At 41.3% G+C, this 27,621-nt stretch overlaps 1 pseudogene; it reads left to right on the top strand.

The window, feature by feature from the left end:
• The first annotated feature begins 497 nt into the window (after positions 1 to 497).
• Positions 498 to 27,621, top strand: part of LOC106145479 (endoplasmic reticulum chaperone BiP-like) — a 40,327-nt pseudogene continuing 13,203 nt past the window's right edge.

Below are 27,621 nucleotides of genomic sequence, written 5' to 3'. Positions count from 1 at the left end.
GCCCTTGAAGGCCCTGATGAATAAGCCAACAGTGGAGATTATCTGAGGGTCCTTGGATGGGCTGGATATGCTTTTTGCCAAGCAGGATCACCCCAGGTGAGGGGGACCTAGGTGGCCTGGAAGGGAGCACCCTGGGTGCCAGTGAAAAGATGGGTATAGGCAGAATGAGTGGGTGCTGAATTGTGCATGACAAGCTTTTTGTGCTGCCTGCAAGGAGGGTAGAGAGGCTTTGCCATACTGAGCCCCATCTGGGAAAGGCTTCCAGATGTGGAGGTGCTTGTGGCAGCTATGGTGACCTATGAAGGAGGCTGTACCTGCCCCTGCCTTAATCTGTACAAGTGGGGGCACCAGGCTGGATTGACAGGAAGTGAATGGAGAAAAGTGAGACAGAAGGAAGAGGTGGAGCAGGAGGAAGCAGCTGAGAAGTGAAGGAAGGGGCCTCAGGGATGAGACTCTGCTGTTGTCCCCACAGGAGGTGAAAACTGCAGGTGCTAGATATGCAGAATGTTCCCCAGAACTTCTGCAGGATTTGGTCTGGAGCCGTGGTTGATGCCTGCTCACCAGAGGACATTAAGAAGAATCAAACACTGAAACCTGGTCCAGCAATGGAAGCTAAGCCACCCTTCAAGGTAGTCATAGACTTGAGCCTCAGAAAAAATCCCCTGGATGACTTTCTGACCCACTTGTTCTTGTGGGTCACACAGAGAAGGGACAGGTTGCCCCTGTGTTGCAATAGGCTGAAGATCTTTGGGAAACCCACCAGCTACACCAGGAAGGTCCTTAGACTGCTGCAGCTGGACTCTGTCCAGAGGGTGGAAGTTCACTGCACCTAGGTGCCCTCCACCTTGGCTGCTTATGCTCCTTTCATGGGCCAGATGAGGAACCTGAGGAAGCTGCTTGTCTCCCAGGTCCTCATATCTGCCCACGCCTCCCCAGAGGAGCAGCAGTGGCTGCTTGCCCAGTTCACCTCGAAGTTCCTCAGGATTAACTGCCTGCAGAGGTTCTGCGTAGATGCTGTCCTTCTCCTCGAGGGCAACCTGGAACAGGTGCTGAGGTGAGTAAGGAGGGTGAGCTTCCTCTGCAGATGAGTATCAGTAAATATGAAAGGGCACTTACTGTGTGCCAGCCACTGACACTCTCATGGTGAACAAGTCACTAGAAGGTGAATAACCCATCATCTGTTCTATTGTATCCTGAAGCTAGATCTCCTAACCTGTGTTAGAGCAAAGGGGTAAACCAGGTCCATGGTCTTGGAAGTGCCACTATACTGGGAAGCCAGCTGATAGGGACAGAAGCTAGTGAGGTGGGTGTGAGGTTCCTTCCATGGGAGGCCTGTCCAGTGACAGGGGTACAAAGCAGGGTAGAGGTGAGGACTTTGAAGAAGGGGAAGCCCCCACACCTGTACCTGTTCAACAAGGAAGCTCTGTGTCCTCTATCTGGGAGCAGAGGAGCCCACTTCTAATGGCCACCTGGGAAGGCTGCATGTTTCTCTACAACCATCTCCAGGGAATGACTCAGGGGTTGTGAGTGAAGAGCAGGGAGTGTGACCTTGCTGAGAGGACAGGGAGTGAGCCCTGCAGGGGTTAACCCCAGTGTGTTTTTCCACATTTTTCCTGGAATTGTCTTTCATACATGACTCTTCCTGACTTCCTGTGGCTATATATGTGGCTTTCTGCTTATCATTGAGGATGACATTTATAGAGATGGAGGACTCACCTGGTAACACAAGTAGTGATGAAAGTTCAGGATGAAATGGAGTGACCTGAATGAGCAGATTCTACAAAATGTCAACCATGTTCATATGGTCACAGTGATCTTGAGTTTGGGCCAATTCATCTTCTCCCTCAGAACTAACTGCCTGGTTCTTCCTTAGGCACCTGAAGATGCCCCTGAAGGACCTTGCAATAAACAACTGCCCTCTGTCAGATTCAGACTGAAATTATCTTTCCTGATGCCCAAACACCAGCCAGCTGAGACATCTGGATCTAAAGGGCATCAAACTGACCAATTTTAGTCTGGAGCCCCTCAAATTTCTTCTGGAGACTGTTGCAGCCACCCTGAAGAACCTGGACTTGGAAGCCTGTGAGATCACAGACTCCCAGGTCCAAGCCATCCTGCCTGCCATGAGCCACTGCTCCCAGCTCAGGGCCTTGTGATTTTTTTCAGAATCACATCTCTATGTTGGTCCACAGGGACCTACTGTGTCACACTGCCATAATGAACCAGTTGAACCTAGAGCTATACCCTGCCCCTCTGGAGAGCTATGATGCCGAGGATGCCATCCACCCCAGGAGATGTTCCCAACACTGTGCTGAGATCACAGCAATACTGAAGGACTTTAGGCAGCCAAAGGTCCTTATTTTTTGTACTGTCTCATGTCCTCAATGTGGCTGCATGTTTCTCTACAACCAGGGCCTCATTTACTGTTCCTGTCGAACAGCTGCCTTGTTGAGTGTGTATAAAAAGCTGCCCTATATGCAATTGGATGTATAACCAGGATGTAGAGGGATCATGAAGGAAACTCAGAGCCCAGCATTTCAGACACTGCCTGAAGTGTGGATGGGGAAAAAAATCAGATGCTGGGGGCTACATTGGAAGGAAGCCCCTGAAGATTGGACCTTCTGTATAGAGCCATATGTGTCTGTATAGAGTCATAACTAGGGACCTGGATTTTTGTAATGGGTTATATGCTTCATGAGCATGAAGAAACTATTTTGTTTCATGGAGGGTCCATAAAAAAATAGTCTTAAATGAACAGAATCTCAAGATTAGTCCTCTGACATCTTCCATGATGGTTTTACCTAGTTTTCTGATTTTGACACTGGAATAGTCCAGGGGCTAATGGAGAAATACCACCAAGTACTTGGTAATCAATGAAGTTCATTCCCAGAAACTCAAAGCATCAAATTGAAATAAGGTCATTATCTGTGGCTACACTGTGTCATAATCCATGTAGGGGAACACAGGAGGCCTGAAAAATTCTAAGTAGACAGTAAAATTTCAAAAAGCCCTTTTTAGGCAATCTCAGTGCCACCCAGACCCTCAAGGCTTTTTGGTCATGAAAACCTTGTGGGTCTCCACATAGACCTACAAACCTGGCATCTTGGCCTTTGGATGCAATGAGATTAAAATAGGGTCTCTGGGCCTTACAAAACCTTGCCTGTCATCCTGCTACCCAGTCTTTCCTGAAATAATGTAGTCATGGCCAGTGAAACCATCCAAATTAGATTTCATCAAAATAGTAGAATTATATAGGTAGATAACACTTGCAACTGTTTCTAAACTAAACTTAATAAATTATCACCTTCTGGTGGGGGAGAAGGCTGCTCATAACGGACAGATCTTCCCCTAACACTTCCCATCTCTCCCTACTCAGGGACACAAGGTTTTTAATCAGCAGATGATCAGAGGATGAGTATGGACAAGATGGCTATGGAAAAAAAGGTGGCCCTGCCTATGCTGCCTGGTCCTAGACTGAGATCCCCTAAATAACAATCCCTGCTCAGGACTCAGGCTGGTGGGGTTATGCAGTAACCTTAGCCTTGCCTTCCCATGCAAGAAGGTCCACCAGATCTTCTTTTGAGTTATCCTAAAATTGCCTGTGTATGTGTTCTTATTTAAGCCTTAAGGCTTCTTTATACACAGTGAACTAGAACCCAGTTGGATGTGTAAGTAAACTGTAGCTCACTCTTGAACAGGTAGCAGAGTCCAGGTCCTACAAAGCCAGCCCATCTGTCACCCACACAGCTATTTGTGTGCCTCACCCCTATTTATGACACTTTCTTTCCTCTGGCTCTATGTCTAACTTGCATGTATGGTGGGGGGAAAGTTCTGAACAGCATTCATTCTGCTCTGCTGCTGGATTCTAAGATCAAGTAAAGGCAAGGGAGATCTGCAATATGAGATGTGTCGTCACTGGTTGTTTTAAGGGTTTTCATGACCAAAAAGGGATTTGAAGACCTTCTGGTGTGTCCAGACTCATTGAGGACTGTGAGCTGCATGTGTCCCCACACAGCCCTGGGGATAAAGCACCCAGATTTCTCTTTGAATTCCTCATCTTTTGACTCTGGGTTTATTTATGCTGTGAGACATCCCACAACTGTAGGATGTTATGATAAACAGGACTGGGTGTATAAGGGTGGCTGGGTCAGAAGGGGACTGAGTTCCACTCCCTGGAGTACTACTAAACAATGCATCTTCTTTTGTTCATCTACATCAAGATTCTAGATCCCCTTCTGAAAATCTGGCTAATTTCACCTGTACAATCTAGGAACCCAGAACCTATGCTTTTCTACAGAAATGAGTGAACTAATAAAAATTAACTGGTGTCATTGGGATATAACTCAGTGGCAGAGCAATTGCCTAGCATGTAGAAAGACCTGGGTTCCATCCCCAGAACCACAAAATTACATAAACAAATAAATGAATAAATAAATCCAATATTGATGTGACCCCAGGGCGAAGTTTTAATTTGAAGAAAATTGTATACCTGTGAGGAGAATCAGAGCCCATAGGAACACAATGAAATACATCCTTTAATTTGTATTTATACTTTATACATTTAATTGGATACACTGGATTGTAAAATTAATGTCTTTAAACATTATTTTCCAAAAAGAAAAAAACTGAAAACCTGGGATAAGGGTGAAAGGAAAGCAAGGAATGAAAGACAGATAAGCAAGAAATGAAAGACAGAGACCAGGCAGAGATACACATGAGTTTATTTTTCAGACTTGACAAGTGAAGGCCATCTTTCTGTAGGAGAGAGAGAGGTAGAACAGGCTTGAGTTCTGGGACTTTTATGGGGGAAGCTCAGGAATCAGAGCTCGGAGGGCCTTAATGCAGGTGGTTAAGGGTTCGGTTGGTATGAGGGAGTGGTGAGCCTTTCTCAGAAACGCCCTTGGGCAGGAAAGTGAAATGTTTTCCTTAAAATGGCAGCTGTCATTTAAGATGGTCATCCAGGTGCTAAGCAAGAACCTTATAAGTACTAAAAAGAAAAGACAAAAATTGGAAGAGAGTTGTTAGAGACACAGCAGAGACTCCTAAAACCTACCCATGAGAACAGAGAGGGAGAAGCATTTTTGGTTCCCCTACAAGGTAAAAGGTATTTTGGCGGGACTGGCTCAGCAAGCAGGCTTGAGAAGAATAAGCATGCAGAGGGAATGTCTGTCATTAGCCTGTCATGATTAAGTGTGTTTTCAGTGCTTAAAATTAATCTAGAATTGTTTGCTGTGAATTGATTGTCTATTTCAGTGCCTAGCATTAAGGATTGTCATTTTCTTGATTAAGAACCTATAGAGGTCTGGGATTGTGGCTCAGTGGTAGAGCACTCACCTAGCATGGGCAGGACATGGGTTTAATCCTCAGCACCACATACATATAAAGGCATGATGTGTGTCCATCTACACCTAAAAAATAAATATTAAAAAGAAGAACCTATAGAGTGAAATTTTCTTGAATCATTTGAGTGAACATAGCACTGAAAGGGGCAGAAGAATGTGGACATTCTTTATTTCTCTCTCTGGACTGCATACATTGCAATTTTGTCTCCTTGTGACACATGCTTTGAGAAGGGGCTTCTAAATCTCAAAGCTGAGGTTCTGGACATGACCTTTAAGGTGTATAATGAGAGAGATGAGAAGGATTGAAAGCTGAGATATCAGATGCTCGCTCAAGCCATCTGTCCCTGGTATCACTGGCCCATGGGATGGTCCCTCAGGACCAATCAGACCATGTTTTAAATGTGGTCAGATGGGTCACTGGGCTTGTGTATGTCCCAAGCCTCATAATTTCTGGATTTTTGTCCTAAATGTTATCAAGAGGGACACTGGGCTGTTCACATTTCCTGAGCACATGGGGGCTCCCCAGACATCTGTCCTTTCAGTTCCTCTTTTTAACTCTTAGGACTGGCTGCAGAGGGCTGAAAAGATCCAGGTCCCCATCACCCAACAACTACCATCACTCCATGGAAAAACAGGGTAACACTGTACATGTCAAATAGGCCCCTCCTACCTCCTAGACACCGGGCTACATATTCAGTCCTTAACGTGTTTTGGGGGCTGACTACCAACCCTTACAGTAACCTAGCCTTGTTTGTGCTTGTGGTTCTCTAATTTTTACTCATTTTTTTTTATCATTCCACAGTGTCCTGTTCCCCTTATGGGAAGGGACATCCTCACAAAGTTGGGGGCTATGCTCTTCTTCTCCCCTCATAGAGGCTTCCATGCAGACTCACCTGCTGCTCTTTTGACCCTCACCCTTACCTTAGGACCATCTCCTATTCTATTGGCCAGTGCCTTGCCATGACCCACTGCTGAGGTGGACATTCTCAGTCCTTCTATCACCTCACATCATGAGCCGGTTAACATCTGTCTCAAAACCTCCTCCATTTTCTGCCCAATCACAACACCTGCTCTCCCTCCTTGCTGATGCTATCCCTCTCTTTGAAAAGCAGACTTGTTAACAAAAACTTTTCTCACCAGGACAAGGACCACACACCTTCTTCTTCTATTCACCTAGTGATCTTCTTCTTTATCCACACACCAGTTTCCTTGGGGAAGTGATTCTACCCTTCTCCTCCCCTCCTCCTCACAAGTCTACACCCTAGAGATGGCAGTGACAAGTCTCCTCTTGAGACGCAAAAGTTAACTTAGATCTTGGCCCAGCACCAAGATTCTTGACCTCCCCATCCCTTCCCCTTGGCAATTTCACTCTGAGTTTTGGTTTACAGATGGCTCCTCCTTCCTTCAGGAGGGAATTCACAGAACAGGGTAGGCAATAGTGTCTCTAGCCTCAGTTGTGGAACAGCCTACACTCCCAATATCTGCAGGCTGAACTTGCTGCCCTCATCAGAGCCTTCACTTTGGTAAAGGGAGCCTCCCTCATTATCTGCTGTCCCTTGAATTACATTTACATTGGGCTAAACTCCTTCCTTGGCTCTTTCTCTGTCACAGGCCCTCCCAAAGGAGCCACTCAACATCTCCCCTTTGAGCTTTTATATGGACAGCCCACCTCCCTGCTCAGCTAAAAACCCTTGATTCTCCACTACCCCTTGCTCCTCATCTTTTCTTGCCCCTTCCTGCATACATTAGGAACCTTCTTTGTCAACACAGGGATGGTGTTCTGGCAAAGCAATTCTGCCTCTTCTCTTTCTCCCACTCTGTCTCCTGGTGACCTGGTACTTTTACCACCCTCAAAAACCCTGCCTCCTCTTCTCATTTCTCTGCAAAATGGACTGGACCTTATCAGGTCATTCTTACCACTTCTTTGGTGGCCCACCTTGAGGGCATTCCATATCGAGTTTCTAACCCGCATTTAAGACAGTCCTCTCTGCTCTCTCTGTGTCTCTCCAAGACAACAACCCCTAATCTTCATTTTGTCTTTGAGGACCACAAGAACACTGCAGAACCATGAGTGCTATCCTTTCCTTTTTCATTGTTGCCCTCCTCTCGTACTCTGCACTCACCTCCCAGGGGTGTCACCACCAGGGATTACCATTCCAATTTCCAGGAGACTTACAGCAACTTGTGAAGACCATACTAGCCATACAATGGCAGCTTGATTCTTTAGCTGCTGTGGCTCTGCAGAATCAAAGGGGCCTTGACCTTTTTATGGCCAAAAAAGGTGGATTTATCTGAAGCTACAGGAGGAATGCTACTAACATGTCAATCAATCTGGTAAGTAAAGGACAAGATAAAACAACTCCAGCAAGACCTTGAACATAGAAAAACACAGCTCTCGTCTGCTGAAGGAATACCAATCCCTCACCAAAACTGGGCCACCTGGGACAGCATTCCACTACCACTGAACCTCCCTCATTGTCTTAATGATTCAAACACTGCCTCTTCCCAGCAGGAAGCAGTTAGAGAGGATTGACCTACATTCCTGTTCCCTATGGGGCCCAACAAAAAAAAAAAAGAGGGAATATAAAGTCCTTTCTGAGTACCTGGATGGCCCTCTTAACTGATAGCTGCCATCTTAGGAAAAAGCTTCACTTTCCCACCCAAGGGTGTTTCTGAGAAAGGCTCACCACCCCCTCATTCCAATCTGACCATTAACCACCAGCATTGGGACCCACTTAGCTCTGATTCCTGAGCCTCCCCCATAGAAGACCCAGAACTCAAGCCTATTTTGTCCTCTCTCCATAGAGAGATGGCCTTTCCTTGTCAAGTATGAAAAATAAACTCCCTTATATATCTCTGCCTGGTCTCCATCTTTTACTTCTAACTTACACTTCAATCTCTTCCATTAGGTTGTATTTACTGAACTGAAAAAGACTAGAAATATGGTTCAGTGGTTAACTGTCCCTGGGTTCACCCCTGGTGACAAATAAAGAAAAAAGTGACTTGTGGCTGGGGATGTGGTTCAAGCGGTAGCACGCTCACCTGGCATGTGTAGGGTGCTGGGTTCAATACTCAGTACCACATAAAAATGAAATAAAGATGTTGTGTCCACCGAAAACTAAAAAATAAATATTAAAAAATTCTCTCTCTTAACGAATACATGTATGATGTTGTGATGAAAGAAGTTTGTTTCTGTTCTATCATTTAAATAAAACTTGTTCTCTTAAAAATAAGTATCTCTCTTTCTCTCTCTTTAAAAAAGTTACTTGTGTTATCTTCTTTAATGAATAAAATTTGGGGGTGGGTGTTTAAAAAAATGGGTTGTACTTGACACAGTGACACACACCTGTAATTCCACCAACTTAGGAGTTGAGGCAGGAGGATTGCAAGCTTAAGGACAATTTGGGCAAGTTACTGAGACTTTGTCTCATAATTAAAAAATAAAGAACTGGGGATGTGCTCAGTAATCAAACAACCCTGCATTCAATCCCCAGTTCCTCGAAAATAGAGGGGGTTGGGAATGTGTAACAGGGCTTCGCTTGATGCTATTTTATTATTGTTATGCTCTAGTTTGGGACCCCCAAAAGACCACCAGAGAGTGCCATCGATGTAAGCAGCAAAGAGGCATTTATTGCAAGCTAGCTGGGTCCTCTGTGCACACAGCAATTGGTGACACTGAGAGGCCCTGAGCCCAGGGTTTGAGCAGTTTTTTATACACTCTTTGGGGAAGGCAGGGACTTCAAATACATCATAGCATCTCTTATCAAAGCATCACATGCCAAGAGAAAATCATAAAACAAATATAAAACAGGATTAGCACATTCACTGTTGGGAACAATTTGGGTAGGTGTGATTGGTGAGTACAAGAGGGGGATTCCTTTGAACTGATTTCTTTAAGCCACGAGGAAAGTATGTGCTGGACTACATGGTTTTCCAACATATTATCAATCACCATAAACTACTGGAAGGGTCATCTGGCATCCCAGGTATTTTCCCTGTCTCATGTTGATTGGTGGTTGCTAGGGGGTTGCTATGGGTCCTCACCTAGCCTAACTGAGTCAGGGACACCTGGCACCACAGATCTCTTCTGTTATGTGTAGATAAACAACTCAGCGCGGTGGGTATGTGCCTAGGAGTGCTCTGTGGGTTTTTCCAAGGACAAGGGTCATGCCCCCTTCCTTGGACAGGCTTTGCTCTGGGGTAGAGGCTGGTTTCTCAAAAATGGAGTCATATTAGTCTCTCACTATATCCCTTGTGGCTTTGAAAATTAATTGTTTCCCCTTAACCTTCTCCTCCCTGAACTTCCTTTCCTTGATTTTCTCCTCCCTGGTTTCTCCTTTCTAATCTCATTTTCTCCGAAACACCTCTTTAAAAACAACCTGTTCCTGCTTATGGGCAGATCACAGCCTTTGGGACAGGAGTCCCTTATGTTTCTCCTTTGCTAGCAAAGTAACAACATTCTTTTTCCTTTTTCTGAAAACTGTGTCCTGGTTATTGGATTGACACTGGGAAGACCGACCTTTTACTACACATGTTTAGTACCCTTGGGTTCAATCTTCAATCTTAAAAATAAATAAATAATCAGGCAAACAGGCTGGATCAGAATACCTATCTCTCAGCCATTGGCGATTATTCCTTTTATAGTCTCCATGCTTGCCTTCCTTGTTTTAAAGGGTTTTAAACACCTATAACCACACACACTCAAAACTGTTGCCATCAGTTTCAGACAACTCAAGGAAACCAACACTGGTTGTATCCTTGCTGAGGATGTCTATCAGCCGTGAACTCCTGTGTACTTACAGGTGGAGCTAATGGTGAAAGTTTTCATCCAAATGACACCACTCTATGTCAAACTCTGAAAAAACAGGGCTGGGGGGAGGTGCTAGGAAGAGGGCATTTTAAACTACCCAAGTAGCTGGGATTACAGAGGCATGTCACCAAACCTGGTACTACACAATATTTTTAATAGGCTGGACTCTTCTGATCTATTTCTTTCCCTGGATTTCACTCCACAGTGGCACACTGTCATGTGTACAAGATACACATGACAATCGAGCCTCATCTCACAATTAACATTTTTCATTTCTTATTTCCAAATGCTCTCAAATATCTATGTGGCTTTTAGCATGGCTTACATTTAAACTGAGCATGGTGGTACCTGCTTATAATCCAGCTATTCAAGAGGCTGAAACCAGAGGATCATGAGGTTGAGGCTAGTCTGGAAAACAGTGAGATCCTGTCTTAAAAGAAAACATGGCTGGGAGCCAAATGTTGTGGCAAGTGTCTGTAATTCCAGTGGCTTCAGAGGCTGTGAAAGAAAGATAATGAGTTCAAAGCCAGGCTCAGCAACTTACCATGGCCCTAAGTAGCTAAGTGAGAACCTGCCTCAACAAAAAATAAAAAGAGCTGGCCATGTGGCTCAGTGCTTTAGCACCCCTGAGTTCATGCCAGTATGAAGAAAGAAAGAGATGAAGAAGGGGAAGGAGAAAGAGTGGCAAAAAAACAATAAGGAGGTGGAAGAGAATAAGGGACAGAAAAATAAACCAGCTAAGGGAAAATGGACAACCCAGACCTGAGGCAAAGTCCACCCACAAGCTGACCATTCCCTCTACTGGGCACAATGAAATCTGACTCTATAACCCAGCAGTAGAAAATTGCTTGGGGGAGAGGGAATGCACTGGGACAAGACTGCCTCCTAGTAGCTGATTTACAGGTGGCTCTGGCTTCATATTTCATTTTTCTGTGTTTGGTGTTGACTCTGGAGAGTAGACTTGAAAATTAATTCAAAACTAGATCTTCCCTACCGCAGAAAGTGATTTTCTGCTTGTTTCTTTTTGTTATTGGGCAGTGTGTGGGGGAAGAAGCACTGTTGGTGCCCCTGGGTAGTGTCCTGATGCTTGGGGAGCTTGAACTTGAATGCAAACTAATGTTGGCCTTCGAGTCTTTTAGGGCTCACTTTGAGGTCTTTGTCAGCTAGATATAAAGGTGCTGGCCCTAAGACCTTGTTTTCTGCACCTGAGATATGGGGCATCTTGGAGGTTGCTAGGTAGATGAAACTGGAAAACTGGATCCTAGTTGCTTGTGAACCTAGCTTTCCTGCTGGGTTTTGCTTTTCCTGGACTAGAGATCCTGTGACTCCTGCTGCAGGCAGAGCCTGGCCTCATGTCATCTCTGGGAACCCAGGGCCTCAACTTCCCATCTGCCTTAATGGCCAGTCTTGCTACCCTTGTCACTACAGAAATATCCCTGACCCAAAATAAGCTTTACTCCTCTGTGTAGTGCAAATCATCAGCCTTCAGTCAAGTTGCCCAGGGTGCCAAGTCACTCAAGTGCAAGCCAGTCTTTCCTAACTGGTGCCACTGAGTCCTATGATAGTGTCCCTATTTCCTGTTAATTCACTCTGGGGAACTTGATCCTCTCAACAGCCTTCTGGAAATGAAAACGACCTCAGGCCATGTTGAAACATTATGCAAGCTTGCCAACTGCCTCTTGGCAAGCTTTGCCCTGGGGGCACCTCTCCAGCCCCACCTCCCAGCTCTCCCTAGTTCAAGGTGGTGAGTTGCCATTACCCCAGCTAAAACCAGTCTTGTCAGAGGACTTTAGCAGGCAGAGTCCAGTCTCTATAAGCTCTTTGAGAAGTTGGGGAGAAGTGTACATGGGTCAAAAGCATGTGTCCCAGTCATGGTTTGGGTATAAGGTGTCCTTTAAAAGCGGCTGTATTAAGAAGGGTTACTCACCCTTTATGTGGAAAGGACGTGTCACTGAGAAATCCAAAGTCACTGAGAAATCCCAGAGGCCCCTTTAAGTCATCAACCCCCCTCAGCAACTTCAGTGTTTAGTAGCAGAGGATCCCAGTGTCTCCCTGCCTGGGCGTAGGATTTAGGAGCTTTTAGGTGCTTTCTATGGCCCACTCCTTGGCGAGATGCCTTGGTCCCCAAGATTTTAGCATGCCTGAAAAGCCACGAAGGAAATTGTTCATCAAAGATTCCTGGGTCTTACTCTCACAGACTCAGTGTCTGTGACCGAGAATTCACGTGTCCAGCAGCTCCCAGGGGCTCGGTGCTGTCAGCATTGATGGCTCCCCTGATGGCACTGCCCTGTCTGCTCCTGGGGGTCCCACTTCCTTCGAGGTGGGCAATGCAGGAGCCACCTCATCACAAGCTCTTTTTGTGCATTGTTATTTTTGGAACAAGACCTTAGAAGGACCCTGAATCCCTCGGACTAGGGCAGTGTGGAAAAAGTTAGAAAAGCTGGCGGGTCCGGGGAGGGGTCGGAGCAAACTGGGTGGAAAGTGAGGAAGTGCTCTTCTGTCCAGATGGGGAAGCTGTAGGTCCTTGCAGGAGGCACAGACTTCCTCAGCTGCCTGCGAAAGCCAGCCATTGACTTCAGAACGTCCAGATCTGCAGGGAGAGCTGGTTGGGAACCCAAGGACCACACCACAGATAGCGCACCTGGGAGGAAAGCTACCTGCAAGGACTCTCATCTGTTCCCGCTGTGGTTTGGGTGTTCCCCTCAAGTCCTTGCTCACTTTGTTTGATTAGAAAAAAATTACATAAGATTTACTTACAATTTTAGGGGCCATTAGCAAAAAGCAAACATTTTAGAGTCAGAAGTCCTGGTTGCCCTCCCCTTGCCTCCACGAGGTTGGGAGTAACCATGTAGGAAATGGTGGAAAGGCTGGGGGCCTTCTCCAAGTCTGCTTCTTCATAATTGATGGGTCAGTACTGCACAGGGCTGTTGATGCAGATCCAGTGATAGAATATGTGCGCACGATAGCCCCAGAACACCATGCCGCTGTAAAGTAGCCTCCAGCCGAAATAAAATGTTTCAAATAATTTAGGCTTTTTTTCCCCCGACCGTGGAATTCTCTTCCTTCCTGCATTTTATTTATTTTTTTATTACTTTTTTTATTTTATGGAGCCAAACTTGGCCTTCCTCAACCGTATTCCTGCACAGTGTCCCTGGTATAATATTGGCATATCCACGTAAATTCTTTAAGTAAATGGATAGAAACTTGAGAATTCAAGGGACGAATTCTTTGGTCTCCTGTTGTCAAAAATTTCCGAGATGGCATATCCCAGTAAAGCAGTCTCTCTCCTGTATCCTCAAGGGACACTTTAAGACCCCAGTGGATGCTTGAAACCACAGATAGCAGCAACCCCGAGTTCTTTCCTGCAAACACATATCCATGAGGAAGTGTGCTTCATACATTAGTCACCATAAGAAAACAACGATAACCAAAATAGAACAATTTATTACAGTATATAAGTATGTAAAAATACACTGTAATAAATGCTTTTTAAACTTAAAAAACAGCTGCTGTATAAATGCAAGAGCAGAAATGATCAAATCAAGAGAGCTGTAATCTAATCAGTGGATTAATCCATCCAATGGATTAATTAGTCATTTTCCAAGCACACTCAAGTATTTTCCAAGTATATTCTGATAATTAGCATTTCTCCCTCATATTTAACAATACAAATAAAATCAAAACATAACCATGATATTGTCAACCACACATAAGAAAACTAACAACTAGACATTGGTTCAAAAGAAATTCTAGAGGCAAATATAATTTCTCTTTATAAGATAAATTATAGTTTTTTGTATGGGATGGATAGTGATGAACTCAGCCTGATTTCATCTTAAAATTGAGAACCATCTCATCACAAAGCCATGAAAAGTTCATTTCTGTTTTACTATAAATTACTGTAATTTTCTAAACTGGTTTGCAATTTCTGCCTGTGCCTTGATATCACCCATACCTGGCTTTCCCTGACCAGATAACAACCTTCTCAGAAACCTCAGTGGTGCCTCATAAATTCCAATATTGGGATTTAAATTTACTCCCTACTTTGAAATATCATGCCATGTATAACATTAACCTAATATCTACCTTTGTATTATACTTGTCAAAATACTGTTAGCTGTAAGTTCTCAAGACATCCCCTTTTCAACTTTTTGTGCTGTAAAACCCTGTTCCTGGAGTGCTGAGGGGCTGGTCTTTAGCCTGTGTTGCGAGAGACAGCCACTGATCAGTCTCATCATGTACACAAACAAAAGCTTGCTTTAATTAATTTTAAAATTGGAGTTGGTGGTCTTTTCTTTGCATAAGGGTTCAAAAATAGATGCTTATGGTATATTTAAAGAGGAACTCAATCATGCTTAATTAGAGATGGTATATGGGATTTACTTTATAAAATTCATGGAAAATTTTGTTTGTATCTAACTTAAACTATACATTCCTCCTGTCAATATGCAGAGGCAGATGTGGTAAGGATTGTGACATCATACCACCACCAAGGGTTTGATAATGGGATTCACTTTGACCCTTTCTCTCATTAATGCTAGATGATTCACCTTGTGTGACAACAACACACATACAAAAAATAAAAATAAAATATAATTCTCCACCTATGTGGGTAGAGCCCAGTAGCTCATCCTGTCTTCTACCTGCAAAGGCCAGAGATGCCTCTTAAAAAGCTGGTGACAACCCTAACTTTAGGTCCTACATGAAATGACCTCTGATTAGTCTGTAATGTGTTCCTAAGCCCAACTGTTGTGTGCTTCAGAGAAATATGGCCCTGTACTATACTCCAGGACACTTGTGGCCCTTGATAATTTTCTCAAAACAACTTATGTAACCTTCCCAAGGAAGGTGGGTCTGTGAGACCAATGCTAGGGACAGATAGACCCAAGATTGCATCCAGTGCTATTTATTGGAGACTAAAGAGAGAAGCATGTCTCAGGCATCTACATGATTCTGGAATTCTACTGGGATGATACCTGGACATTCTCAAAAACAATAATGTGTCTGACATGTCAATAGATATTAAGAAATAGGTCCAGCCAGGCTGGGTGGGGGCATGCCTGTAATTCCAGCAGCTGAGGAGGATGAGGCAGGAGGATGGCAAGCTCAAGGACATCTGGAGAATTCAGAAAGATCTTCAGCAACTTAGTGAGATCCTGTCTTAAAATAAAAAATAAAAAGTGATGGTTGGTAAAACACCCTCAGGTTACATCCCCAGTACAAAATAAATGGCGAAATAAAAGTAAAGGTCTGGAAATCAGAGACTGGGACAACATGTTTCTGTGATTGTTAACAACTTTGTTAGCCTCCAGGGCTTGGGATATATGTCAGGATTAACTGGTGGGTAAAATAGCATTATGACTGAGATGGCTCAGATCACATCAAGCTGTATCCCTATGCTTTGGTTTGGTGCAGTTTCATGTATTAGAAAGATCAACCTCATTGTGGTGATATTAGGAGGCAGAATCTCCTGGAAGGTCATTGGATGTGTGTTCTTAGAAAGGAATGGCTCTCCTTGGATGCTGAGTCAGTCCTCCTGAGAACTGTTTAGAAGCCTGAGCCTGAGCCCCAGGTTTTGCTCTGGTTTTCTCCTACAGGCCAAACCAACAGGGCTGCCTGATTTTGGCTTTGCATCTTTCAGAACTGTGGGATAAATAAATCTGTTTACAAAAATAAACTGAGCCTGTCTCAGGTATTTTATAACAGTAACAGAAAATGGATTAATGTACCTATGACCAGAAAGGGCTCAGGATTTCATTCTTTTGTAAGTGAAATTGTACCTCAGGTAGAAATCTCTAAATTGGAAAGGAAATCACTTATTAATATTTTAGAAACTTTTATAAAAAGTTTGAAACACCTTGAATTGTCTACTAGCAGTGCAATCTGAGAGGGATTTGGCCTAGGAGGACTCCAGAGGAGAAGTGATCTCTTTGTCCTGCTGTTCATCAGGAAGTCACTTGTGCTCTAACTAGTAAAAAGTGATATTTCTGATAAAAATCTAAATGTTTTTAAGAAGAAATGAGAGCCTTTTATCAATGAGCACACCCTACATCATTGACATATTCAGCAGGATAAATCTGGGTTCCCTAGAAGCTTCATCCAGAGGAATTTTGCAGTCCAAGGCTATTATTCATCTTATAAGTATGGTACTTGCCCACTGGTGCAATGTAGTCTCTCAAGGGTTTTAAATGCTCTATGGCCAGGTAGCAAGATGCACACCTATAATCCCAGCAACTTGGGAAGCTGAGGCAGGAGGATCAAAGATTCCAAGACAGCCTGGGTAACATACTGAGATCCTCTCTCAAATTAAAAAAAAAGTGTTCAGGATGTAGCTCAGTAGTAAAATACCTCAAGTTTAATCCCCAGTACCAACACACACAGACACACACACACACACAAACACACATACACACACACACACACACAAACAGTCCTGAAACCATGTGTGTACCAAATGATTGCCATCACATTTACACAAGTCAAGGAAGCCAACACTGACCATGGCTTAGAATATTCCATGACCATAGTGTCCCTGCTGATGCTGCTACTGTGAAAGTCTGCAAATCAAAATGAATTTATTTGTACCAAAAACATGACAAAAATGGAGGCCAAGAGATCATGCAGTAGAAGGTCTTAAGCTTGATAGTTTGATCAAAGGAACTTTCAGGAGGACTCTGCCAAAACCATCACCTTATCCAAAAGAAATGCTTCCAAACCCCTGACTTTTAAAATAAGATAATAAGATTTTGTCTTTGATTCTCAAGAGATTAATAAAACACAGAATGGGACCCACAAATTCTAAGAAATTCCAGGAGAGCCTTTCTTCTGCACTCCAGCCAAGACTATTATGGTTCATTCTCAAGCACATTTTGAAATTGGTGGGCAAATGATATCAAAGATAATTAAAAATTGTGATGGCTTTCATGTGAATGTTCCATATAAACAGCTGTCAAAGAGCTGCACTCTAAGAAGTGCATTTCAAGACAGGTGAAGTGGGCCATGCCTGTAATTCCAGCTTCCCAGAAGGCTGACACAGAAGGATGTCAAGATTCAGATGAGACTTGGCAATTTGTCAAGCCTATTTAAAAATAAAACCAAAATGACTCAGCATGTGGCTTAGTGGTAGAGTACCCCTGGTTCAATGCTCAGTACTGGGGGAAGGTAACTTTTTATGCTTCAGATTAGGTTTATTGGGGGGTGGGGCACAAAGTGAGGATTAAACTCAGGGCGGGTACTCAACCACTGAGTTCCATCCCCAGTCCTATTTTGTATTTTCTTTAGAGACAGGGTCTCACTGAGTAGCTTAGTAGTGCCTTGCTTTTGCTGAGGTTGGCTTTGAACCTTCAGCCTCTGGAGTTTTAGGTTGGTTTTAACAAGGTCTCTGATTACTTGAGAAAAAGAAAAAACTTAGTCATCTCTGATAAAAGTTGAAGTACTATTTTCTATGACGTAACTTTCTGTATTAGCTTTCAAAATCTTTCATCACTCTGGCTAAATGACTTATCTTTTATAATGCTCTAAGATCCTACTTTCACTAAGTGCTTTAAACTTTTTGAGATTGTTGACTAACTTCTCTAAGATCAAATTCTACATTGTCACTTGACCTTTAGCTAACACTGGGATATTACAGAGGGCTCCAGAAATTCTCAAGGGATTTCTAGAAGAGAGACGTTAACCCAATTAGCCTAATTTGATATAATGGGAAACCCTGTGAAATAAGACATAACTTTTTTAAGTTATATTTATTTGGCTGTTTCTTAATATTTGCTTCAAAATTGCACTATATTCATTAAAAATACTAACATGTTGTCAGACATATTTCTGGACACTATATTAAAACAACCAAATCACCTTGTTAATAACTGGTTACAGCGTATTACCAACAGATTTTTAACCATGACTCTTCTAAGTGTTTATCATATGAATTACCATTTGGATTTTTTTTCCTAAAAGTAACTACAATCAGATTCTTGAAAAACAAACAAACAAACAAACAACCTCTAACAAGTATACTTGAACACAGGTTTTGGATTACAGGTTTATTTATTTTTGGTGCTATGGATAAAACCCAGGGCCTTGTACATGCTAAGCAAATGCTGTACCTTTTAAAATTTTTAATTTGAAATGGGGTGTGATGATGTACACTTGTTATCCCATCTACTTAGGAGGCTAAGGCCAGAAGATCTCAAATTCAAGGCCAGTTTCAGCAATTTATCAAGAACCTGTCTCAAAATTTTTAAAAAAATACAAATAAAATAGGCTGGCAGTGTAGCTCAGTGGTACAGTGCCCCTGGGTTCAATCCTTGGTACCAAAACTACATAAATAAATAATTTAATTAGTTAATTGAAATGAAATGAAAAGGGCTGTGGATGTAGCTCAGAGGTACAGCGCCCCTGCATTCTATCCCCAGTGCCAAAGAAAAAGAAAATTAAATCAGTACCTACATTGTTTTAAAAAACTAAAAGGAGACTGTGGCAGGAGGATGGCAAGTTCGAGGCCAGCCTCAGCAATGTAGTGAGGAACTAAGCAATTCAGTGACAACCTGTCTTTAAATTTATATATACATATATGGCTGGGGATCTGGCTCAGTGACAGAGCACCAATGGGTTTAATCTCCAGTACAAAGAGAAAAAGTGAAGAAGTCTTTTCCTAAGCTTTGAAGACTAATTCCACCCTCCTTGTCCATGCCTCCTCTCTTAGTGGGCCTAGATATGCTGCACGGTAACTGGATACCTATGTGACTGTTGGCAGTTGGATATCTGGTGTCCATTCTGTTTTCTTCACGGGTGATGCTACTGTCTTCAAAAACCTTTTTTCTCTCTGGAATTTTTTTAAAATTATTTTTTAAATCATTTTGATATGGCCAAGGTTTCCTTTACAATGATATTTTGGAGTTTTAGTTTTTATTATTTTAGGGATTAAGGGCTTTTATGTCTCACAGGCAGAAACAGGAGGGTCAAATATGAGCAAAATTCAGTCCATGAAATGCATGGACAGAGGCATCCCTGACACTTACTCTCCCTGATTCTGTGCTCATGCATGAAAATCTGACTATATCAGTTAATCTAGAGAATGAAAATCCAATCAGTGTTATATGCGTGGAGATTGGGGAATGTCATCAGATATGGCTTTCTGATTACATGCTAGTCAAAAGGTGGAGTTGGAGGCGTGGTCAGGGAGGTCAATAAAAGCTTCTTCAGAGCCAGAGGAGAAACACTAGAGTCTTGGAGCCCAGCAGTCCAACTCTGGCATGCTGAGGATCCCAGCCTGGCCCATCTGCTCAGATCCTGTAAGCCAATCACCAACCTGAGCACTACCATGTTCCCATCTCATATGTGCGGAGGCAGGAACAATTTTGACTTATTTAAGACAGATTTTTCCTCTCAGTGTGATTTTATCTTTATGCTGAACATTAGAATTTCCACTTTAGTGTATGTTGATTTAAATTTTCTTTCTTTCTCAACTTTTGTTCCAGAGATTGAACTCAGGGCACTGAACCACTCAGCCACAACCCCAGGCCTATTTTGTATTTTATTTAGAGACAGGGTCACACTGAGTTTCTTAGTACCTACTCTTATGAGGCTGGCCTTGAACCCACTGTGATCCTCCTATCAGTTTTCCTAGCTGCTAGAATTACAAGCATTTGCAACAGGCCCAAATCTTTTTTTTTTTTTAGTTGAGAGGAACACAATACATTTATCAATCTATCTATGTATTAGGTGGTACTAGGAAATAAAGCCAGGGCCTTGTGTGTGTGATGCAAGCTCTCTACCAACTGAGCTATATCCTCTGCCAATTATATATTTATTTTTATGTGCTGATAAAAATCAAACCCAGGGCCTCACACTTGCTAGGTGACAGCTTTACCACTGAGCTTCAGCCAAAGCCACTTTAATATTTCTTAACCAAGGAGAATGATTGAAATTCTCTATCATTCTAATTGATTGGAATTCTATTTTTTGATATTTAAGATATTTACTTTGTGTGCCTTTAAAATGATACTTTATTGCTGGGTGTGATGGTATGGGCATGTGCTTTTACAATTGCTCATTTAATCTTTTAAAATTAAAACTAATGTCACCCATGTGAGGGCATGTCCTCTGCCAGCCATGGTAGTTGCTGAAACTGAGGAGCCTACTGCCTTAGGTCACATGAAACTCCAATTTCACTTTTACAAGGACAAAATAATAATAGAAGGCTTTCTCCCTTAAGGGTGAGGAGTGCTTTTAGACTCCCCGGTACCCCCTTCCCAGTTTCTGGCAAGAGATGGGATAGTGGCCTTTTTCCTGGATTTTTCTTCTTTCACACTCCCCAGGCTGAGCATCCAGTCCCCTCCCATGCTGCTGGAGCTGGCAGGGAGCAGCCTGCTGAGCAACAAGTCTAGGGCCATTCTGGGTCTGGAGGACAAGCCCATAGAGCTCTTTTCACCACTCTTTGTGGAGGCTTTCAGCAGGTTACACACTGAGGTCCTGAAGAAAATGGTGCAGGCCTAGCCCTTCACCTGCCTGCCCCTGGGGGCCCTAATGAGGAAGCCACATCTTGACATGATCCAAGTGGCACTGGATGGGCTGGACATTCTGCTTTCCCAGCAGGATAGCCCCAGGTAAGGGGGACCCAGGTGACCTGGAAGGGAACACCTTGGGGGTCCAAGAAACTGACCATGACTGATGGATCCAGGAAAAGTGGATGTTGAAGGGTGGGCCAAGGGTTTCCTACTCTGCAAGCAAGGAGGGGTGAAGAGACCTTCGCCATGTTGAGCCCCATCTGGGAGTGGCTTCTGGATGTGGAGGTGCTTGTGGCAGCTATGGTGACCCATGATGGAGGCTGTACCTGCCCCTTCCTCAGCCTGTAGAAGTGGGGTGACACTATGCTGGATTGGAAGGGAAAGGTATAGAGAAGAGTGAGATAGAAGGAAGAAGTGGAGCAGAGAGCAGCAGTTGAGAGATGAAGAAAGAAGCCTCAGGGCTGAGACTCTGATTTCATCCCCGAAGGAGGTGGAAACTGCAGGTGCTGGATTTACGGAATGTTCTTCAGAACTTCTGGAGGACTTGGTCTGGAGCCATGGTCGATGCCTGCTCATCAGAGGCCATGAAGAAGAATCGAATAATTACCATGGTCCAGCAATGGCAGCTAAGCCACACTTGAAGGTAGTAATAGACTTGTGCCTCACAGAAAGGCCCCTGGATGAATTCCTGACCCACTTGTTCCTGTGGGTCACACAGAGAAGGGACATGGAGCACCTGTGTTACAAGAGGCTGAAGATCTTTGAAAAAACCACTGGCCACACCAGGAAGGTCCTGAGACTGCTGCAGCTGGACTGTATCTAGAAGGTGGAAGTGCACTGCTTCTGGGCATCCTCCACCTTGGATGCTTGTGCTCCTTTTTTGGACCATATGAGGAACATGAGGAAGTTGCTTGCCTCTCAGGTCCGTGTGCCTGTGGACAACTCCCTAGAAGAACAGGAGTTGCTGCTCACCCAGCTCACTTCAAAGTACCTCAGGATGGACTGCCTGCACCATGCTGAGGGCAGAGACTCATGCTTGGAATAGACAACTCCACCTACTGAAAGAGAAGAGAATAAAATGGAACTCTGAGAGTAATTTGTTGTTTGTTTGTTTTGTTTTTTGTTTTCTTCTCTTCCATTTTATCCTCTTTCTTTCTCCTCTACCCCTCCTCCTCTGGTCCTCACAACCCCAACATATGTGCAACCAAGACCTTTGTATGAAATGGAACTTTAAGAACTGAGTTACCAGAATAATATCATATAGAGGAATTGCATAAGACCCCCTTTTATATTTCTCTCTCTGTGTTCTCTTTTTTCTTTTTATTTTTATTTCTCTCTCTCTTCCTCTTTCAACCTCCTAATTTTTACTTTTTGTAATTTTCTAAATACATATATGTGTTTGTTTTTATGTATTCTACTGTCCTCCCATTTACTTTTCTCCCCTAAATTACCTCCTGTTTATTCTCCTGCTACTAACACTCTTGATTAGAGGTCTCCTCCAAATTTTCTAAATTTTATTAACCCCATTGCCCTCACATCTTTCCCTGTTAACATATCATCAGACACCTCACACCCAGTTCTCTGTCCACCACCAGAAAGTGTACAACTTCTATGAAATTACTGATTATATCTTAAATTATAACTTAAACCAACATTACTAGACATTGAGACTAACTATGAATGTCTTAATAGCAATAATTTACAATTAGGTGATATATTGTTGATATTGAGAACTGTCAACATTGTCCTTCCTCACAAAGGAAGGATCTTAGAGTATACAAGAGCACTACAAATATATAGGATAAAAGAAATAACACCAGTCCCACAGGTCAGGAAAGAAATTCCAGCAACATTAAAAGACAAGGGAAGAAAATACCAGAAACTATTGAAGACACACATCATTAAAAGAATTATCAGAAACAGCAGAAAAAAATGACAGATTAACATTTCAAGATTAACATTATTCAGATGTTTTGGAATCTCAAAGACATTAGACAATAAATTCAGACATTAAAAGATCACTTTGACAATGAGCTACATAAACAAATCCAAGAAGCAATAGATCACCTCTACAGGGATATTGAAGTATTAAAAAAATAAAGAAAGAAAAAAAGAAAGAAATCCTTGAAATGAAATAAATAATAAATCAAATTAAAAACACAAATGAGAGCATCACCAGGAGAGTAGACAACTTAGAAGATAGGACATCAGACAAGGAAGACAAAGTCTATCATCTTGAAAAGAATGTAGCAGCACAGCAAAAATGATTAGAAACCACAAGCAGAACACCCAAGAAATATGGGATAGCATAAAAATACCAAATTTAAGAGTTATTGGGATAGAGGAAGACACACAGGTGCAAACCAAAGGAATGAGCAATCTGTTCAATGGTATAATATCAGAAATCTTTTTAGAAATGAAGAATAAAATGGAAATCCAAATTCAAGAAGCCTACAGGGTGACTAAAATGCAAAATCACAAAAAACCCACACCAAGACACATTATAATGAAAATGCCAAACATTCAGAAATATGAGAATTTTAAAAGCCACAAGAAAAAGGAATCAGATTACATATAAAAGGAAACCAATTAGGATAATGGCAGATTTATTAACACAGTCCCTGAAAGCTAGAAGATCCTGAAACAATATATTTCAAACTCTGGAAGACAATGGGTTCCAACTAAATTTTGTATCCAGCAAAAATAAGCTTCAGATTTGAAGAAGAAAGAAAAACTTCCATAGTAAACAAAAGTTAAAATAATTTACACCTAAAAATTTAGCACTACAAAACATCCTTGGCAAAATATTTCATGAAGAGGAAATGAAAAACAACCATAAAAAACAGCAGAGGGCAGTAGTACACTAAATGAAAAACTAATCAAAGAGGAAACCAAGACAAGTTAAGTAACAAAAATAAACAAATATGGCTGGAAATGCAAACCATATCTCAGTAGTAACCCTCAATGTTAATGGCTGAAACTCACCAATCAAAAGACATAGGCTAGCAGATTGGATTTAAAAAATAAGGATCCAAGAATATGCTGCCTACAGGATTCTCATTTGATAGGAAAGGACATACACAGACTCAAGGTAAAAGGTTGGGAAAATCATACCACTCACCTAGACTGAGGGAGCAAGCAGGGGTCTCTATACTCATATCAAATAAAATAGACTTCAAGCTAAAGCTAATCACAAGGGATAAAGTGGACATTACATACTGTTAAAGGGAACCATAAACCAACAAAATTTAACAATCATAAATATATATGCCACAAACAATGGTGCAAAAATGTTCATCAAACAACTCTTCTCAAGTTCAAGAGTCAAAATTTCCTCCCAGCACAATAATCTTGGGTGTCTTTAACACACCTCTCTCACTACTAGACAGATCTTTCAAACAAAAGTTAAATAAAGAAACTATCGAGTTCAATAATACAATAACTTACACATAACTGACATATATAGAATATATCAACCAGAATTAAGCAGATATGTTTTATTCTCAGCAGCCCGTGGATTTTTACCAAAATAGACAATATACTATGTCACAGGGCAACTTTTAGCAAATACAAAGGAGTACAGGTACTTCCATGCATTTTATCAGATCATAATGAAATAAAATTGTAAATCAACAACAAACTAAACATTAAATATTCTGCATCACATGGAGACTAAACAATATGTTGCTGAATAAACAATGGATTACAGAAGGCATTAAGGCAGACAATAAAAAAAAATCTTAGAGGTAAATGAGAACACAGACACAACATTTCAAAATCTCTGTGCCACTATGAAAGCAGTACTAAGAGAAAAATTCATTGCATGGATTTCATTCCTTAAAAGAAGAAAAAGTCAACAAATAAATGACGTCACATTATACCTCAAAGTCCTAAAAAAAGAAGAACAAATCATCAGCAAAAGCAGAAGAAGGCAATAAATAATTAAAATGAGAGCTGAAATCAATGAAATCAAAACAAAAGAAACAATTGAAAAAAGAGACACAACTAAAAGTTAGTTCTTTAAAAAAATAAATAAAATTGACAGACTCTTAACCAGGCTAATGAAGAGAAAGAGATAGAAAACTCAAATTACCAGCATACAAGATGAAAAGGTAATATCACAACAGACCCTACAGAAATACAGAAGATTATTAGAAATTATTTGGAAAACTTATCCTCTAATAAAATAGAAGACAGTGAAGGCATTGATAAATTCCTTTAGTCATATGATCTTCCCAGATTGAGTCAGGAAGATATACACAACTTGAACACACCAATATCCTGTGAAAAAATGGAAGAAGCAATCGAAAGAATGCCAACCCCAAAAAAGCCAAGGAACAGATGTATACACAGTTGAGTTCTACAAAAACTTTAAAGAAGAACTAATATCAACACTCTTCAATGTATTTCAGGAAATAGAAAAAAAAAGAGAATACTTCCAAACTTATTCTATGAGGCCAATATCATTTTAATTTCAAAACCAGAAAAAGACACTTCAAAGAAAGAAACCTTCAGGTCAATATCTCTAATGAACATAGATTCAAAAATACTTGAAAAATTCTGGCAAATCCAATATAAAAACATATCCAAAGATTGTGCACCATGATCAAGTGGGATTGATCCCAGGGATGTAAGGTTGTTTCATAATACAGAAATCGAATAAATGTAATTCATCATATGAATGGACTTACAGATAAGAATCATATGATCATATTGATAGATTCAAAAAAAGCATTTGACAAAAGACAGCACCACTTTATGTTCAAAACATTAGAAAAACTAGGGATAACCGGAACATATCTCAAGATTATAAAGACTATCTATGCTAAGCCCAGGGCCAATATCATTCTAAAGAAAGAACAACTGAAAAACTTTCCTCTAAAATCTGAAAAAAGTCAGGGATGCCCTCTCTGACCACTTCTATTCAACATAGTTCTTAAAACACTGGTCCAGATAAATTAGGCAGAAGAAAGAAATTACAGGAATAAATATATGAAAAAAAAGACTTAAACTAGCACTATTTGTTGATGATATGGTTCTATAATTGGAAGACCCAAAAAACTCCACCAGAAAACTTCAAGAAATACTAAATGAATTCAACAAAGTAGAAGGATATAAAGTCAATCCCCATAAATCAAAAGCATTTCTGTATATCATTGACAAATCCTCTTAGCAGGAAATGAGGAAAATTATTCTATTCACAACATCCCCCAAAACAAAAGATACTTGAGAATCAACTTAACAAAAGAGGTGAAAGAACTATACAATGAAAACTACAGAACCCTGAAGAGAAAAATAAAAAGAAGACCTTAGAATATGGAAAGATCTACATTGCTTGTTTATGAATAGGCAGAATTAAAATTATCAAAATGACTATATTACCAAAAGCATTATACAGGTTGAACAAAATTTCCATCCAAATCCCAATGGCATTCCTCATAGAAATAGAAAAATGCAATCATGAAATTCATAAAAAAATAAGGAACCCAGAATAGCTAAAGCAATACTAAGCAGGAAGAATAAAGCCAGTGGTATCCCTATACCAGACCTTAAACTACACTACAAAGCAATAGTAACAAAAACAGCATGGTATTGGCACCAAAACAGGCCACTAGACAAATTGTACACAATAGAGGACACAGAGACTTACCCACAAACTTTCAATTATCTTATATTAAACAAAAGTGCCAAAAACATGCACTGGAGACAAGAGACCATCTTCAACAAATTGTTCTGGAAAAACTGGAAATCCATATGCAACAAAATAAAATTGAACCCCTATCTCTCACCATGCACAAAACTTAACTCAAATGGATCAAGGACCTAGGAATTAAACCAGAGACTCTGTTTCTAATAGAAGAAAAAGAAGGCCCTAATCTTCATCATGTGGGATTAGGCCCCAAATTCCTTAATAAGACTCCTATAGCATAATAATTTTAAAAAGGATCAATAAATGTAATGGATTCAAACTAAAATTTTTATTCTCAGCAAAAGAAACAATCTTTGAAGTGAACAGAGAGTATAAATCCTGGGAGCAAATTTTTACCCCTCACACAACAGATACAGCACAAATCTCTAGGGTATATAAACAACTTAAGAACCTAAGCACCAAAAAACAAATAATCAATAAATGGGCAAAGGATCTGAACTGACACTTCTCAGAAGAGGATATAAAATCAATCAACAAATATATGAAAATATGCTCATCACCTCTAGAAAGCATAGAAATGCAAATCAAAACTACTCTAAGATATCATCTCACTCCAGTCAGAATGGAAACAATTATGAAGAAAAACAACAAGTGTTGGCGAGGATATGGGGGGAAAATGTACACTCATACATTACTGGTAGGACTGCAAATTGGTGGAACCAGTTGAGAAAGCAGTATAGAGATTCCTTGGAAATCTGGGAAAGGAACCACCATTTGACCAAGCTATTTATCCTCTCGCACTTTACCAAAAGGACTTAAAAACAGCATATTACAGGGACACAGCCACATCAATGTTTATAGCAGCACAATTCACAATAGCTAAACTGTGAAGCCAACCTAGATGTTCTTTGATCAATGAATGGATAAAAAAAAGAGTGGCATTTATACACAATGGAATATTACTCAACATTTACAAAGAGCAAAATCATGGCATTTGCAGGTAAATGGATGGCTTTGGAGAAGATAATGCTAAATGAAGTTAGCCAATTCCCAAAAGATAAATGATGAATGTTTTCTCTGATATAAGAGGAGTGACTCATAGTTAGGTAGATAGAGAGAGCATAAGAGGATGAGATTAATTCTAGATAGGGAAGAGGGTTGGGAGGGAAAGGGAGGGGGAAGAGGAATAGCAAAGATGGTGGAATGTGATGGACATCATTATACAAAGTACATATATGAAGACTTTAAATGGGTGTTAACATAGCTTATATACAAGCAGAGATATTAAAATAATTTTGTTTATATGTGCATTAA

The sequence above is a fragment of the Ictidomys tridecemlineatus genome, chromosome 11 (assembly GCF_052094955.1).
Source record: "Ictidomys tridecemlineatus isolate mIctTri1 chromosome 11, mIctTri1.hap1, whole genome shotgun sequence".
Lineage (NCBI taxonomy): Eukaryota > Metazoa > Chordata > Mammalia > Rodentia > Sciuridae > Ictidomys > Ictidomys tridecemlineatus.
The sequence above is the reverse complement of the archived record's forward strand: the minus strand, read 5'-3'. Positions and strand labels throughout refer to the sequence as shown.